Source organism: Dama dama, chromosome 17 (genome assembly GCF_033118175.1).
Source record: "Dama dama isolate Ldn47 chromosome 17, ASM3311817v1, whole genome shotgun sequence".
Lineage (NCBI taxonomy): Eukaryota > Metazoa > Chordata > Mammalia > Artiodactyla > Cervidae > Dama > Dama dama.
Window position 1 is genome coordinate 15,020,878 of NC_083697.1, and position 14,771 is coordinate 15,035,648.

The following is a 14,771-nucleotide window of genomic DNA, read 5'->3' on the forward strand; positions in this document are numbered from 1 at the left end:
TTCATCTCCAGTGTATTTTCTGTTTGCCTTGCCAACATAGTGAGTTGTCAGTTATGTAAATTTCTACCACTCTCAGGCAAGGAATGACATCACAATATCATCATTTTCATTTGCATTTCTTTTATGAATACAGCATTGGTTATTTCATATGTTTAAGAAGAGATTGTCTCCTAAATTGTCATTTGTATTTTAAATTACTTAGGCTATTTCTTGTGATGACTTTAAAAAGTAATAATATTTATTAATCTCATCATGTTTCTGGATTTGGCATCATAATATATTAATCTTTGTTCTAATACTCATACATATATTTATTTTACATTTAATCTTTTATTCATTGGGAATTTATTTTGGTTGTGATATGAGTTATGAATACATTTTTTTGCAAATGTTACATGCAGTTTCTGAAAGACACCTTGTATTAGGTTTAGAAATTTCCATTTTATTTATAGTTCTCTGAGAGTTATCATGAATGAGTGTGAATTTTATAAACTACTTTTTCTGCATCATTTGACGTGATCTTGTAGTTTATCTTTATATATTGTTAATATAATAGATTATATAACAATTTTAGGATTTATCACTAGCCTTGCATTCCCCGGAGAAAACCTACTTTATTGCTAAAATGTATTTGATTTGACTATATTTTTGAGGAGTTTTTTGTCTATGCTTTATGTCTATTCTATAGTTTTTTTCCCCTTTTTTTCTACTGTCTTTTGTCTTTTTATGGTACCAAGGATATACTCATCCCATAAAATGAGTTGAAAATTGTTCCCTTTGTCTTTTATTTTCAAGAAGAGATGGCTTAGGATCGGTCAGAGTTACTCTTTATTGTTTGATGAAACTCTCCATTTTAGTTCTAATAGCCTGGAGAGTTATTATTTTGAAAGGTCTTTAATTATGAGTTTGATTTCCTTGACAGTTATCGTTCTGTTCAGGTTATGTATTTCATCTTGGTGAGATTTGGCAGGTTTCGATCTTCAAGAAATTGTTCCAACCTGTTTAAGCTGCCAGATTTACATTGTAGAACTCTTTCAGCCTGATAATGGGCATTGTTAAAAAATCCACAGACAACATTATATTTAGTAGTTTCCTAACTTTGTTGACTAGTCAATGATAACTACCCTTACAACTTCAGTTGCATTAATGAGTCTAAGGTGTTGTAATGAGGCAAGAAAAAAATCTACTTGACAAGGGAGTTTAATACACCTCAGGGTATAACATTAATATATAAAACAATATATTCTTACTTACTAAAATGAGTGGAAATTGAAGGGAAAAAATTTACAATTACATCAAAAACATGAAATACTTTGGCAGCAGATATACCAGATTTGTATATTCCAAACTATAAAACCTTTCTAAGGTAAGCTTAAGAAAAACTAAATACATGAAGAGATATGAGATATGCCATATTTATAGATCAAAAGAAACAATATAATTAAGATTTTTTGTTGCAAATTTATCTGTTGAATTACAGAAATTCCAATCCAAATTAGAGCAGACTTTTTCCTTGTCATTATCAATCTGATTTTAGAATTTATATGGAAAGGATCATTAACCTAAAAGTAAAACTTATAGCTCTTAAATTTCTAGAAGAAAATATAGAAGAAATTCTTTGGCTTAGATGAAGTTTTCTTAGGATCCAAAAGTAATCATTGTAGAAAAAAAGATACATTTTTTTCTGTATCAAAATTAACAATTTCTTTTCAAAAGCATTTTAACAAAATGAAAAGATCACCTAAAGGCCAGGAGAAAGTATTTCTAAACATATTTGGCATATAATTCTCAAAACTCAATAATTAGAAAGCAGTCATTAAGAAATCACAAAAAGGCTTGTACAGACACTGAACCAAAGAAGAAAAATGGCAGGCAAATAAGCACATAAAAAAAGATGCTCACCATTATTAATCATTAGGGTGTGTAGTACACATTAAACTACAATGAGATACCATTAAATACCCATTAGAATAGCTCAAGCAAATAGACAAAAAACCAAATAACAACTGAGAATACTAAGAGCTGAAAAGTTGCAAGTTCATTGGAACTTTTAAGTTGCTGGTGAAAATGCAATATTGTACAACCGTGTACATAAACCATACAGCCCAGAGATCCCACTCCTAGATATATACTGAGAGAAATGAAACATATGTCCACACAAAGACTAATTTTTATAGAAGCTTTGCTCATAATAAACAAAATTTGGAATACTTATTACCTATTGATGTGTAGCAAATGACCTTAAGCATTGTTTTAGAACAAGAATGTTACTGTCTCATTTTGTTGTAGGTCAGGGGTTCAGAGTGGCTCACCTGAGACTCTAGCTTGGATCTGGCCTGTTTCAGCGAGTGGTGGCCGGGATGCAGTGACCTGACATACTGACGGGATAGCGGATTCCCCTCCCTGATGGTTCCCTCGCATAGCTGTCCAGCTGGTGTTGGATGTTGGCAAAAGGCCTCAGTTCCCTGTACGGAGACCTCTTCTACAGGCATGTTTAAGTATCCTCAGGGCATGTAAGTTGGGAAAGATGGACTGAATATGATTTTAAAACAAGGAATTTGGACAACAAATTATCTTCTCTGCATCTTAACTAATTTATTTCCATGTTATTCTTTGATTTAGAAACATGCATCAGGAACATACTACAAACTATGCTAGATGGTGGAAATAGCAAAATAAATGAAACACAGCTCCTGCCTTTAAGTAATTTCTAGTGTGTAGGAAAAGATAGCACATAAACAAATAGGTGTAAAGCAGAGTTCTTAAAATACACTTTTTAAATTGTTTAAATACATTTTGTAAAATTATTTATCATTGAGGTAAGCTGGTTCAGACGGTAAAGAATCTACCTGCAACACGGAAGACCCAGGTTCAACTCGTATGGCGGGAAGATTCCCTGGAGAAGGAAATGGCAACCCACTCCAGTATCCTGGCCTGGAGAATCCCATGGACAGAGGAGCCTGGTGGGCTACAGTCCATGGAGTTGCAAAGAATTGGACAGGACTGAGGGAGCAACACTAACGAGCACACAGTATGGTTTTTTTTTTTTTTAAATAAACATAAAAAAATACTGTTCAATTAGCACATAAAGTTTTAGAGTTTCTACAGATATTTTATTTATTTATTTATTTTTGTTTTTTGTTGTTTTTTAAATTAATTAAATTATTTATTTTACTTTACAACATTGTATTGGTTTTGCCATACACTGACTTGAATCCGCCATGGGTGTACATGTGTTCCCCATCCTGACCCCCACTCCCACCTCCTTCCCCATCCCATCCCTCTGGGTCATCCCGGTGCACCAGCCCGGAGCATCCTGTATCATGCATCGAACCTGATCTGGTGATTCGTTTCACAGATGATAATTTACATCTTTCAATGCCATTCTCCCATATCATCCCGCCCTCACCCTCCCCCATAGAGTCCGCTACAGATATTTTAAAATCACTTCAAATACAGTTATACTTTTAGTGTAGAATTTTAGAATTGACGGGGAATAAAAATCGATATTTTTAGAATTGGAAGTGTCCATTATAATAAGATTGTTTATCCATCTCCATAAAAAGCAGGAATATTTTCAGTGATAATGTCTAAATATAATAGGAAAATAGTCTATGAAACTATCATAGATCCTTTATATTTCTCTGTAATTAAAAAAATACTGTTAAGCAGTAATATACATATGGAAAAGTGCACTTACTATAAATGTAATTCAAGGAATTTCCCCAAACTGAATAACCCATGTCACTAGCAACAGCTCAAGAAATGGAATATTATCAATACCCAACAGCACTGTTGTGTCCTCTTCAGATTATTTCCTCTCCCCAATGGAAACCTTACCCTGAATTTTATTGGCATAGATTAGTTTTGCTTGTTTTTGATATTTATGTAAGTCATACTGGGTGTACGTTTAAATGACAATTTAATACTAGGTTTGTAAGATTCATCTCTGGGATATGTGGCATTTTAGATCGTTGATTCTCATTTCTGTGTTCAGTTCAGTTCAGTCACTCAGTCGTGTCCAGCTCTTTGCGACTCCATGAACCGCAGCATGCCAGACCTCCCTGTCCATCACCAACTCCCAGAGTTCACCCAAACCCGTGTCCATCGAGTCGGTGATGCCATCCAACCATCTCACCCTCTGTCGTCCCCTTCTCCTCCTGCCCTCAATCTTTCTCAGCATCAGGGTCTTTTCAAATGAGTCAACTCTTCCCATCAGGTGGCCAAAGTATTGGAGTTTCAGCTTCAACGTCAGTCCTTCCAATGAACACCCAGGACTGAGCTCTTTTAGGATTGACTGGTTGGATCTCCTTGCAGTCCAAGGAATCCTTGTGAAAAATGATAATTTATGAGTTCTTCTCTTGTGAGCATTTTGAATAGTTTCAACTTTGGAGATGTAGCAAGTAGTATTGCCATACACATATGATTGCATATTTTTTGGTGCACATTCCTGCTAGGCATATACCTAGGAATGGAATTGCCAGGTCTTAGAGCAGGTGTATGCTTAGATTTTGTAGGCATTGCTAAGAAAGTTTTCCAAACTGGTTATATATATCTAATATTTTAAAAATCCAGTGATTAAAATTAAATGTTAATCCCATGCTCCTAATTTGTCCCCCACATCTCCCTGCTCCACTTTGGTAAGCACAAGTTTATTTCCCATATCTCTGAGTCTGTTTTTATTTTTCATGTACATTCATTTGTGTTAGTTTTTAGATTGTACATATAAGTGATATCATGTAGTGTTGGTCTTTTTGTTCGCTAGGTCCATACACATTGCTGCAAGGGACAGTATTTTATTCTTTTTATGGCTGAGTAATATTCCATTTACTCAGACACACATACACACACACACACACACACTATATGTTATTTAGTTATCTGTTGATGGGCCCTTGGGTTTATTCCATGTCTTGGCTATTGAATAATATAGCTATGAACTTGAGGCAACATGTTTTTGATGCATTAGAGTTATTGTTTTTTTCTGGATATATGCCCAGGAGTAAAATTGCTGGTAATATGGTAGTTTTATTTTTAGCTTTTTGAGGAACCTCCATGCTGTTTTCCATAGTGGCTGCAACAAGTTACACTCCCACCAACAGTGTATGGGGATTCCATATTCTCTACACCCTCTTCTTCTCCTCTACCTTGTTATTTGTAGATTTTTTTGTAATTTGACAGGTGTGAGGTGATAACACACTATGGTTTTGATTTGTGTTTCTCTAATAATTAGCTATGTATTTTTGGTGTGTTTGTTAGGGAGGTGAGCTCCACGTCCTGGTACTCTGCCGTCTTAATTTCCCTCCCTATCATCCTCTTTGGTTTCAGTTTCCAAATCCTTAAAGCAAAGGGGAAGCTGGCTACAAAATTATAAAAATCTGCATTTTTGGGTACAATTTGGATTTCTGATTATATTTCTGATGATTTTCTGATATATTTATGGTATTTATGAGAAGGCAGTTGAAATGGGAGTGACTTTGAAGTGCTACCTATCATAATTTTAAATAGAATTGCCTTTATATGTCAGTTTATTTTAGAGAAACAATACTTAAGAAATACAGGAGGAATTAAAAGTAACTGTCAGTTTCTTTCTATAAGACAAATTGTAGGTTTACTTATAAACTTCAAGTGATATTTCTCCTGGCAATCTTGATTCCAGCTTGTGCTTCATCCAACCTGGCATTTTGCATGACGTATTCTGCATATGAGTTAAATATCAGTATCAATAACCTCAGATATGCAGATGACACCATCCTTACGGCAGAAAGCGAAGAAGAACTGAAAAGCCTCTCAATGACAGTGAAAGAGGAGAGTGAAAAAACTGGCTTAAAACTCAACATTCAGAAAATGAAGATCATGGCATCCGGTCCCATCACTTCATGGCAAATAGATGGGGAAACAATGGAAATGGTGAGAGACTTTATTTTTTGGACTCCAAAATCACTGCAGATGGTGACTGCAGCCATGAAATTAAAAGATGCTTGCTCCTTGGAAGAAAAGCTATGACCAACTTAGACAGCATGTTAAACACAGAGACATTGCTTTGCTAGCAAAGATCTGCCTAGTCAAAGCTATGGTTTTTCCAGTAGTCATGTATGGATGTGAGAGTTGGACTATAAAGAAAGCTGAGCACTGAAGAACTGATGCTTTTGAACTGTAGTGTTGGAGAAGACTCTTGAAAGTTCCTTGGACTGCAAGGAGATCAAACCAATCAATCCTAGAGGAAATCAGTCCTGAATATTCATTGGAAGGACTGATGCTGAAGCTGAAACTCCAATACTTTGGCTACCTGATGTGAAGAACTGATTCATTGGAAAAGATCCCGATGCTGGAAAAGATTGAAGATGTGAGGAGAAGGGGATGACAGAGGATGAGATGGTTGGATAGCATCACCGACTCGATGGACATGAGTTTGCTTAAGCTCCACGAGTTGGTGATGGACAAGGAGGCCTGGCGTGCTGCAGTCCATGGGGTCACAAAGAGTTGGACATGACTGAGCGACCGAACTGAACTGAAAGTGATATTTATCTATATAGATAAGTTGTTATTCTTTTCTTAATCCTAGAAAATGCCAGAGTATCACAAACTCTTGCCAATTCTGGCTTTTGTATAGAAGATACTGTTCAAACTCTTTAGTGAGGCATGTAAGTCTCTTGATTGTCTCTTGATTAGTTTTCCACCTGTGATTTCAAACCTTCTCTCCTAAAGCTCAGTCAAATCCTCCTCCTATGGTATCTCTGAAATAACTGTGAGATGCTGCTTCAGGAGTCATGTTTTGCTGCTTTCTTTGTCTAGAAGCTGCTCCCTGCTCACTCACCTCTCAAAAGCTCATTTCAGACAAGCCCTTCTCTGGAAAGTCATTCTTCCTTTTATTTCTTCTATTGATTATGAGCACTGAGCTTGGCTCCATTTCCTTTGCATCACCTTTGTGTTTTTATTTTTTGTGTTTTATTATTGTGATATACAATCAACACAGATTGTATATTTATTTATATTTAAATTTCACTTTGTTAAAGAATAATATGCAGTATAAATACTAATCTCTACTTATTTTTACATAAGTTATACTTTTACAAATACCAATGTTAAAAACAAAATGGAATTCTTTATTATGCACCAATATAAAGTTTTCTTTTCAATATGACTAAATGAAAGCACTAGATTTGCTAGGATGATAGCTTGTGACTTATTATCAATTTCTCCTTCAGATATTGGCTTGTTTTACTTTGACAACAATTAGCTAAAACTAGTGTGAATTTAATTAAATTAAACACCTTTAGTGTGATCATGGACATCTGGAAGTATAGTATACTGGGTGTTTCCAGAAATAGCAAAAGGAAATAATTATGAAAAAAATATTTTAAGGGGTAATGGAACGTTAAAAAAATGAAAACTCTTTTAAACCCTTTGATCCTTGTTTTGATGAAGTTATGTCAGTTAATTTACCCTTGTTTTTAAATAATTCAACTTATTCATATATACTATTTATTGAAAAAAATCAAACATTTAAGTACATTGCTATCGATATCTGAGAGCACCTGAGAAAGATATGTTCCTAGTTTTAAAAAGAGACTATATTAAAATATTGTACTATTGTTCGATAATGCTTTTCTCACAGAATCAAAACAATAGGTGCAGATTCTAAGGATTTTAGTACAGTTGAACCTTGTATGATGCATTTGAACTGCGAGGATCTGGATTTTTTCCATTAATACCTAATAACACACACTGTGTGTGGCTGGTTGAATCCATGGATGTCGTACTACCACATGGGCCTGACTGTAAAGTTATATGCAGCTCTTCTACTGCATGTGGGTGGATACCCCTAACTTTCACATTGTTCAAGGGTCAAATATGTTTATAATGACAATATTAATTTTGATTGCATATAGCATATTTCTCCAAAGTACTGTTTTCAAAAACATTGCATGGGAAATAGTACACGTATAACTCATCAATATTTTATCATGCTAGATATATTTGGAAATTATTATCATATTTCCTGGTCTTATTTTCCATGGGTGATTACAAACTGTTCTAATCCAGAACTCTTTAAGAGACTTCTGTGAAATACTGACAAAGAAGAAAGAAGATAGGCACTTTGATGTGTTCACAATATGTTCAGAAACTTATCTTTAACTCTTAGCCAGGGAGTGGGTTTGAGAATTAAAGTTACCTTTAGTGTTTATTAGGTCTGATAAGGATTGAGAATTTTACTTTGACATTTACCAACTATTTAGGACTTTTGAAGGAGGTCAAGCTAAGTAGGACTGAAGAACAGAAGATGAACACAGGCATAGTTATGATTCAAAGGTTGAGCCTGGAAAAGAGGGAACAGATAGGAAAGCATATATATAATATATATAAAGCATATATATGTCCAAATTTGTAAAATTAATAGCAGATATTTTCACTTCTTATTTTAAAGTTCAGTATTTTACACAAACATAGCTCCATATCCATTAGGTGTAAATTGGATAAGATAATTACAGCAGAGAAGTATGGCGTACTGACTGAAGTCAGAATTAGATAAAATTGTTAATCTCTGTCAAAGTAATATATGTGCATAAAGGTCAAATATTTCAGAAGGGCTTGTGAAATAAAAAACCTCTATACCTTCCCTTCCTTAGTCATACTCTTACTCCCTCGAGGTTCTTATAAGCATTTTCAATAATTACTTATTTTCGTATTGACCAATATAACTGTTATGCTTAAACATGTTTGTTTGTTTATCTATGATAGATTATGATAAATATTGCTTTTGTCATTTTCCCAAGGCTCCTGATTACTTATTTGTTTTTGTTCATTTCTATGCTTGGCATATCTTTCCTTAAAATATCTATTTTTATCTCACTTCACTCAGATTTCTGTTCACATGTAACCTACATTGGAAAGTTGGTGTATCTAATATAGCTATACTGCACCCCCCTCATTTACTTTTCCTAATTGTACTCACCATTGCCCGACATAAATTTGTTCCTATTTGTCTACTGCTTGTCTACTGGAATGTAATTTCCATATTGGAGACTATATTTTTTGTTTACTGGTGGATCATTAGTGCTTAAGCCAGGGTCAGTCACATGATATGAACTCATTAAATATTTGTTAAATAAATCAGTGAATAAGATACTTAATGCCAGATATGCAATGTTATTATTAATAAAGGCTAATAATAGGTATTATTATACATGTTTTAAAATTTATAAGCTTAAGAAATGTTTGTTTTGTTTATAACAGTATTAAAATGGGCATACCAGTTTTATTTAAGCATTGCAGGCAGATTCTTTACCAGCTGAACCACAAGGGAAGCCTAAAAATGTTGGAGTAGGGAGCCTATCCCTTCTCCAGGGGATCTTCCTGACCAAGGAATTGAACCAGGGTCTCCTGCACTGCAGGCAGATTCTTTACCAACTGAGCTATCAGGGAAGCCCCAAAAAAAGATAAGCTCGGATAACTCTTTCTATGCACAGATATTATTTATCTTTGACATCCAGTAGATGTGTACAGGTTTATGAGTGTTCTGTCTGAACCTTTGTATCCCTCATAGTAATGCTAGAGGAGCTACCCCACGCCGGAGGCCAGGGGTGGCGGCCGAGAGGAGCTACTCCACGTTCAAGGTCAGGAGGGGCAGCCGTGAGAAGACACCCCTCGTCCAAGGTAAGGAGCGGTGGCTGCGCTTTGCTGGAGCAGCCGTAAAGAGATACCCCACGTCCAAGGTAAGAGAAACCCAAGTAAGATGGTAGGTGTTGCGAGAGGGCATCAGAGGGCAGATACACTAAAACCATAATCACAGAAAACTAGCCAATCTGATCCCAGGACCACAGCCTTGTCTAACTCAATGAAACTAAGCCATGCCGTGTGGGGCCACCCAAGACAGACGGGTCATGGTGGAAAGGTCTACAGAATGTGGTCCACTGGAAAAGGGAATGGCAAACCACTTCAGTATTCTTGCCTTGAGAACCCCATGAACAGTATGAAAAGGCAAAGTGATAGGATACTGAAAGAGGAACTCCCCAGGTTGGTAGGTGCCCAGTATGCTACTGGAGATCAGTGGAGAAATAACTCCAGAAGAATGAAGGGATAGAGCTAGAGCAAAAACAATACCAAGTTATGGATGTGACTGGTGATAGAAGCAAGGTCCAATGCTGTAAAGAGCAATATTGCATAGGAACCTGGAATGTTAGGTCCATGAATCAAGGCAAATTGGAAGTGGTCAAACAGGAGATGGCAAGAGTGAATGTTGACATTCTAGGAATCAGTGAACTAAAATGGACTGGAATGGGTGAATTTAACTCAGATGACCATTATATCTACTACTGTGGGCAGGAATCCCTTGGAAGAAATGGAATAGCCATCATAGTCAGCAAAAGAGTCCGAAAAGCAGTACTTGGATGCAACTCAAAAATGACAGAATGACCTCTGTTCATTTCCAAGGCAAACCAGTCAATATCACGGTAATCCAAGTCTATGCCCCAACTAGTAATGCTGAAGAAGCTGAAGTTGAACGGTTCTATGAAGACCTACAAGACCTTTTAGAACTAACACCCTAAAAAAGATGTCCTTTCATTATAGGGGACTGGAATGCAAAAGAAGGAAGTCAAGAAACACCTGGAGTAACAGGCAAATTTGGTCTTGGAGTATGGAGTGAAGCAGGACAAAGGCTAATAGAGTTTTGCCAAGATAACACACTGGTCATAGCAAACACCCTCTTCCAGCAACACAAGAGAAGACTCTACACATGGACATCACCAGATGGTCAACACTGAAATCAGATTGATTATATTCTTTGGAGCCAAAGATAGAGAAGCTCTATACTGTCAGCAAAAACAAGACCGGGAGCTGACTGTGGCTCAGATCATGAACTCCTTATTGCCAAATTCAGACTTAAATTGAAGAAAGTGGGGAAAATAACTAGACCATTCAGGTATGACCTAAATCAAATCACTTATGGCTATACAGTGGAAGTGAGAAATAGATTTAAGGGACAAGATCTGATAGAGTGCCTGATGAACTATGGACGGAGGTTCGTGACATTGTATAGGAGACAGGGATCAAGACCATCCCCATGGAAAGGAAATGCAAAAAGGCAAAATGGTTGTCTGAGGAGGCCTTACAAATAGCTGTGAAAAGAAGAGAAGTGAAAAGCAAAGGGGAAAACGAAAGATATTCCCATTTGAATGCAGAGTTCCAAAGAATAGCAAGAAGGGATAAGAAAGCCTTCCTCAGTGATCAACGCAAAGAAATAGAGGAAAACAACAGAATGGGAAAGACTAGAGATCGCCTCAAGAAAATTAGAGATACCAAGGGAACATTTCATGCAAAGATGGGTTTGATAAAGGACAGAAATGGTATGGACCTAACAGAAGCAGAAGATATTAAGAAGAGGTGGCAAGAATACGCAGAAGAACTGTACAAAAAAGATTTTCATGACCCAGATAATCACGATGGTGTGATCACTCACCCAGAGCCAGACATCCTGGAATGTGAAGTCAGGTGGGTCTTAGAAAGTATCACTACGAACAAAACTAGTGGAGGTGATGGAATTCCACTTGAGCTATTTCAAATCCTGAAATATGACGCTGTGAAAGTGCTGCACTCAATATGCCAGCAAATTTGGAAAACTCAGCAGTGGCCACAAGACTGGAAAAGGTCAGTTTTCATTCCAATCCCAAAGAAAGGCAATCCTAAAGAATGCTCAAACTACCGCCCAATTGCACTCATCTCACACGCTAGTAAATTAATGCCTAAAATTCTCCAAGCCAGGCTTCAGCAATACGTGAAACAAGAACTTCCAGATGTTCAAGCTGGTTTTAGAAAAGGCAGAGGAACCAGAGATCAAATTGCCAACATCCGCTGGATTATCAAAAAAGCAAGAGAGTTCCAGAAAAACATCTATTCCTGCTTTATTGACTATGCCAAAACCTTTGACTGAGTGGATCACAAAAACTGGAATTTTCTGAAGGAGATGGGCATACCAGACCATCTGATCTGCCTCTTGAGAAACCTATATGCAGATCAGGAAATAACAGTTAGAATTAGACATGGAACAACAGACTTGTTCCAAATAGGAAAAGGAGTATGTCAAGGCTGTATATTGTCACCCTGCTTATTTAACTTATATGCAGAGTACATCATGAGATATGCTGGGCTGGAAGAAGCACAAGCTGGAATCAAGATTGCCGGGAGAAATATCAATAACCTCACATATGCAGATGACACCAGCCTTATGGCAGAAAGTGAAGAGGAACTAAAAAGCCTCTTGATAAAAGTGAAAGAGGAGAGTGAAAAAGTTGGCTTAAAGCTCAACATTCAGAAAACTAAGTTCATGGGCATCTGGTCCCATCACTTCATGGGAAATAGATGGGGAGACAGTGGAAACAGTGTCAGACTTTATTTTTGGGGGCTCCAAAATCACTGCAGATGGTGATTGCAGCCATGAAATTAAAAGACACTACTCCTTGGAAGGAAAGTTATGACCAACCTAGATAGCATATTAAAAAGCAGAGACATTACTTTGCCAACAATATCTGTCTAGTCAAGGCTATGGTTTTTCCAGTGGTCATGAATGGATGTGAGAGTTGGACTGTGAAGAAAGCTGAGCACCGAAGAATTGATGCTTTTGAACTGTGATGTTGGAGAAGACTCTTGAGAGTCCCTTGGACTGCAAGGAGATCCAACCAGTCCATCCTAAAGGAGATCAGTCCTGGGTGTTCATTGGAAGGACTGATGCTGAAGTTGACATTCCAATACTTTGGCCACCTCATGCGAAGAGTTGACTCATTGGAAAAGACCTTGATGCTGGGAGGGGTTGGGAGCAGGAGGAGAAGGGGATGACAGAGGATGAGATGGTTGAATGGCATCACTGACTCGATGGAGATGAGTTTGAGTAAACTCCAGGAATTGGTGATGGACAAGGAGACCTGTGCTGTGATTCATGGGGTTGCAAAGAGTCAGACACAACTGAGTGACTGAACTGAACTGAACTGAATGCTAATGGTGAAAGAATAGTGACTATATCTTAATCACTAAAGCATCACAGTATTACCTACTCTTGAGAGATAAAGGATACCTCAAAATATGTTACAAAGAAAACCACTACATTTGTTATTGTATAAGTTTAACAAAATCTTACTTTAGAATAATTTCATATCTATAGAAAGATTACAGGGATGGTACAGAGAGTTTCTGTATACCCTTCACATAGTTTCTTCCAAATGATTATATGTTAAATAACCATTTATCAAAACTAAGAAATTAAGAGAGGTACAATACAAGTTATGAAACTACAGATTTTTTTTTGGATTTTTCCAGTTTTTCTACTAATAATTGTTTTCTGTTCCAACATCCAAACCAAGAGAGTTCTCTGCATTTAATCCTGACCTCTTCTTTGCCTCCTCCCAATTATGATAGTTCCTCTCTTTCCCTTATTTCTCATGACATTGACAATGTTTTAATATTGGCCAAGTATTTTTTAGAATTTTTATTTGTTCATTATTTTTTCGTTGTGTTTCTGGGTTTGTATATTTAGGGTAAGGAATATATTTTATTTAATGCTAAACATGTTGGAGAAGTTATTTAGATAGTAGTCCTAGTGTAAGCTTACTAGAAACCAATTGTATTTTAAGATTCCCATTTATTTCCTGAGAATCAGTAAATTCTTTTCATGTCAGTCACCAGAATTGGAAAAATATATTTTTTAATTTAAAATATGTTTCATGATGAAATTTTGCTTGTGTCCAGGTATGTGTAATGGGTGATGTCTTTCAGCTGGCATTGATATTTGTCAGCAGTCCTTTGGAAGAAAAAAAGTTGCTGCTTCTGCTCTTTTTATTTTTCTGTCTCTTCTTCTTTCTCCACCCCCTCCCTCCTCTTCTTTCCTCTCCTCCTTTATATTAGGCAATTACTGTAATTTTTGTAAACTCTACACAGCCTTAAGATTTAGTGAGATATGTTTCCTTATAACCTCCCACATACTTTCTATATTTGAACAGTCTTCACTGCAATAATCAGCACTGATAAAAATAATTCTTATGACAGTTTATTGTTCATTTCCACCCTGTGTGTTTTTTCCTTAAAATTCTATTTTTTAATTTGTCATGTTCTTGAACTTCTCCCTCAAGCAATATATTTATAGCTTCTCATATTCCCTATTTGAGGTAGATAACATTAACTGTTAGAACTTTGAAATTGATTTCAATGTGTCTATTGTCCTTAGCTCCCAAAGATGATATTATGGCTCCCAAGAGTATTTGTATGTTCATCACCACAATTACTTGCTAAGTGGCCATTACTAATTCCATAATAAATTACAGTTCAAAAACAAAATGTATTTAAGATAGAGTATAAATTTGTCAGTCAGAATTGTCAAAAATTCAAGATAGGAAAATAAAGTCCCCTAGAAAAATTTTAAGTGATTTTTAACAGATTAGGCATAGAAATTCATAGTTAGAGAGACACACACACAATTTGGTCCAGACAAAGCAGAGAATAAGAAATGGGCAATTGAGAGAACACTTGTCAGTAACTATTAAATACATGTGCTCATATATTGTTATGTTTTTGATTATCACATATTTATGATTTTACTATATTACAAGTTTTTAACTTGGGACTTTTGTTCAAGAGCACTTTCTTGGCTAGGGTGAGAAACAACTCATTTGAATTTGAATTGTCTTCATACAATATTCATACAATATAATAATTTAATATTAAAAAGGCTTCCCTGGTGGCTGAGATGGTACAGAATCTGCCTTCAATACAGGAGACCCTAG